At 59.5% G+C, this 3,655-nt stretch overlaps 1 long non-coding RNA gene across 1 annotated transcript; it reads right to left on the bottom strand.

Annotated features, from left to right (window-relative positions):
- Window positions 1-677: 677 nt before the first annotated feature.
- On the bottom strand, window positions 678-2,664 carry LOC106727434. Its single transcript, XR_001363617.1, has 2 exons — window positions 2,142-2,664; window positions 678-2,037 (listed from the first exon to the last, which is right to left on the bottom strand). It is a non-coding gene; the product is annotated as an uncharacterized LOC106727434 (long non-coding RNA).
- Window positions 2,665-3,655: the final 991 nt, after the last annotated feature.

Raw genomic sequence — 3,655 nt, 5'->3', positions numbered from 1 at the left:
CTCTGTGGCCTCAGCCAGGCACAGGAGATCCACCTAGACCCAGCTTATTTTCTTGTCTTTTTTCTTTTTTTTAAATATATATTTTATTGATTTTTTACAGAGAGGAAGGGAGAGGGATAGAGAGTTAGAAACATCGATGAGAGAGAAACATCGATCAGCTGCCTCCTGCACACCCACTACTGGGGATGTGCCCGCAACCAAGGTACATGCCCTTGACCGGAATCGAACCTGGGACCCTTTAGTCCGCAGGCCGTCGCTCTGTCCACTGAGCCAAACCGGTTAAGGATTGTCTGTTCTAAATCCTTTGCTGCCCCCCCTCAGGCTCACCGAACCCTTGGCTGTGCTGGCACGGCACACCTACATTCCACCCCCGCCCAGGGCAGATGAGGCGTGGCGATTCTGGTAATTCTGATGTCCAGCCAGGACCTCTGTCCTGAGCTCTGGGGAAAGGCCTGCAGCAGGCCCTCAGATGGTTGGATGCATGGCCAACTGAGCTTGAATCAGGGTCTCGGGTGAGGCAGGACGTGGGTGCTGGCAGAGTTGGCCCGTAAGACTCGGAGACAAGCCAGAGAGTCTGGCTTGGAAACGGCTCCCTCCTTCCTTGCTTGCTAAACCAGCCTTCCTTGGCCCAGGGCAAAGGGAGGCAAGGCTTGTCAAATCAGACATGGAGAGAAATGTGGAGCATTATTGATTTATTAGAAAAACTAGTAAATGGGTTTCCTCTGTTTGGTGGAAGCACGTTTGAGCAGGTAGAGGACGAGGCCCAGTTGGCCCCAGGTTGCATGGTCTGTGCCCAACAGGGTTACAAAGTCCTCTAGCTGCCTCCTCCGCTATGTCCTCCCTGAGCTTGCGTGTCCAAGGGACCAAGCCGCGTGGCCCTTGGGCTCTCTGCCCCTCCCACTGAAGGGAGGAGGGGATCCAGGACCAGCCTCCGGGACCCTTGTTGCCCTCCAAGAGGCAGGAAGGAAGTGCTGTGGACGGGAGCTGAGCCTCCGACGGGCCTCCTGTGATGGGTGCTAGGGGGGAGGGAAGCCTAAGAATCATCCATCCCCCCTCAGCCAGAGTCCGTGGAGGCCAGGGGGTGAAGGGGCAGGAGGACCACCCGGCCATGCCCAGAGGGAGCTTCCTCAACTGCCCTGGGAGGAAGCCTGGTGTGCTGGTGTGGACTGGAGCTGTGTCGACCTAGTTTGGGAATTCTGTTAAAAGACTGCAGAGTAGAAAATGGAAGGAGGACAAAAAAACAACAAAACACCACAATTGCCTTGCCAGGGCACCAGGGGCTTCGCCCCCATGTGGCACAGTCTCCCAAAGCTGGGTGCCTGCACTGTCAGCCCAGTCGGTGGAGGGTCTTGGGGCCTGTGTGGTGTGGAGGGGTGTGGGAGCCGGCACTAGGCGGTGGGTCGCATGCAGCTGGCTACCCTGGACCCTCGGGGACCTGGCTGGTTGGGTCCTCGTGCTTCCTTTGGGGCCTTTTCATTCTTGGGGCTGAGATTCCTCGCTCAGGTGCTACTTTGGCACTCGTGGGGGGGAAGGGGGCCCTTGTCCCTGGGCTCCCTCAAGACTGGCCTGGGAAGCAGTGGAGGGAGACTTGCCACCAGCTGCTCTTAAGCAAGGAACGCGCCCTGCCCGGAGCAGGACATGCCCTCAGATGTACCAGAGGCCTTCTTTCTTGCCAGGTGAGTGTAGGTACCTCACTGCCTCCTGCCTCGGTTTCCCCAGGTGTAGAAAGACACAGTGGTCTATACTACGCTCCCTGTAGGTACAAAGAGGGCTGCAGGGTTAAGTGTACAGAGGCCAAATGAAGGCCCTGGCTGCAGGGTGGGACCACCTGATCCAGGGATGTCAGGCTCCATCGGAGAACCTCCCTCCCACGGTTCTTGTCCGCTGAGGTCAACTTCACCTTGACGTAGTGGCCTTGATCCCCGAGGTGTGCAGAGCTGTCCCGGAAGACTCAGGCGAAGTGTTCCTGGGAAGGCCGGATGCCCATTCCCGGGGTTTCTACCTGGCCTCACCCACCGCCGGAAGAATCTAAGGCTCCTTGTGGGGAGGGTGATGGAAACAGCAGCGGCAGCCTCTTATGGTCTCCCCAGGGGAAACGGGCACTGCCACCAGCTCCACCCCTCTGCGGGACTGAGCCCCACCTTGTGGGGAGGGTGATGGAAACAGCAGCGGCAGCCTAAGGGCCTCTTATGGTCTCCCCAGGGGAAATGGGCACTGCCACCAGCTCCACCCTCTGCGGGACTGAGCCCGTTAAGACACTGGGCTGGAGCTGCATTGCTTTCGAAGAGCAGAGCGGCAGGGACATCCCTGTGGACCCAGCCCCCTTCCCTCTGGAAGTCAACCTCAGCAGCTTGGGAAAGCCGTCCCTGTGCATCTAGGTTATAGGGCCCCTTTAGCTGTGCTTGGGGATGGGGTGACATTTGGTGACTTCTGCACCCTTATGACTCCCCCAAGAACCAAGGCCAGGACCTTCAGAGAAGCTGAGCAAGGGGTGCCCCACCTCCATGGCTCTGGCCCCAGCATTTGTCCAGCTGTCCATGGGTTGTGTGGTGAGGGTGGTAACCCCCAGGTGAGGCCAGGTTTGCCATCCCAGGGCAGTAGGTCATACACGAACTTGGCTGTCTGTCAGCCGGTAGCCTCGGGTGGGACCAGCTGTAGACAGTACACATCCTCCATGGCTCTGGCCCCAGCATTTGTCCAGCTGTCCGTGGGTTGTGTGGTGAGGGGGTAACCCCCAGGTGAGGCCAGGTTTGCCATCTCAGGGCAGTAGGTCATACATGAACTTGGCTGTCTGTCAGCCGGTAGCCTCGGGCGGGACCAGCTGTAGACAGTACACACTGGGCATTTGGCTTTGGGCTGCCTGACTCCAGGTGCTGGGCTGTCCATCTGGTATCTGGGGACTGTACTGTCTCGAAGGGGGCCTGGGTCTGAGTTGATATTGCTGGTTCAGCTGCTACTGGGAGGGGTCCCAGCGTGGAGAGGCAGCGCCTTAGGCAGTGTCAGGACGTGTCTACCTCCCTCAGGTCTGAGCGCTAGCCCTAAGCTTCAACGGAAGGTCTAGATTCTAGACTCTAGAAGGACCACTGCAGAGCTTCCTGGCCCTTCTGCCACCTGTGGTGGTGGCAAAGAGTGCTGGAAGCAGCGGGAGGCCCCTTGCCCTTGGGACCCACAGACCTTGGAGGGGGGAAGGGATGTGGTGGCCCCTGAGGTGAGAGTCCCAGTTCTGAGGAAGCCCAGTGGGGAGCAGGGCCATCATGTCCCTCAGGCCCCAGCAGCCCTTTTCCCTGTGGGCCTACCTGGAGGCTCCTTCCTCGTGCCCGGGGTGGGTCAGGTATTCCCAGTGTCCTCTTCCCTTTCTCTGGTTTGGACCAAGTGGGGGGTGATCCCATGCAAGATCTGCTTTGGGAGTGGGCAGCATCTGAGGACCCATCAGCCTCCTGCTCTAGCTTGTAGGGGCTTGGGGGCTGGTGCATCCTCAACATAGGGTGGGAGGAGGGTGTGTGCCTGGGAAACCGTATCCTACCCCCAGGCCCCGAGGCCCGGCGAAGCCGGGAGCCTGTGTCCCTGGAGCCGCTCTGCAGATGGTGGGGGAGCAGGCGTCAGGCGGGTGAAGGCAGCTATTGCAGTGCAGCGTGGGCCTGGGTGCCCCGCCCGG

Source organism: Myotis brandtii, unplaced genomic scaffold (assembly GCF_000412655.1).
Source record: "Myotis brandtii unplaced genomic scaffold, ASM41265v1 scaffold423, whole genome shotgun sequence".
Classification (NCBI taxonomy): domain Eukaryota; kingdom Metazoa; phylum Chordata; class Mammalia; order Chiroptera; family Vespertilionidae; genus Myotis; species Myotis brandtii.
This window is presented reverse-complemented; position numbering and strand designations above follow the sequence as displayed.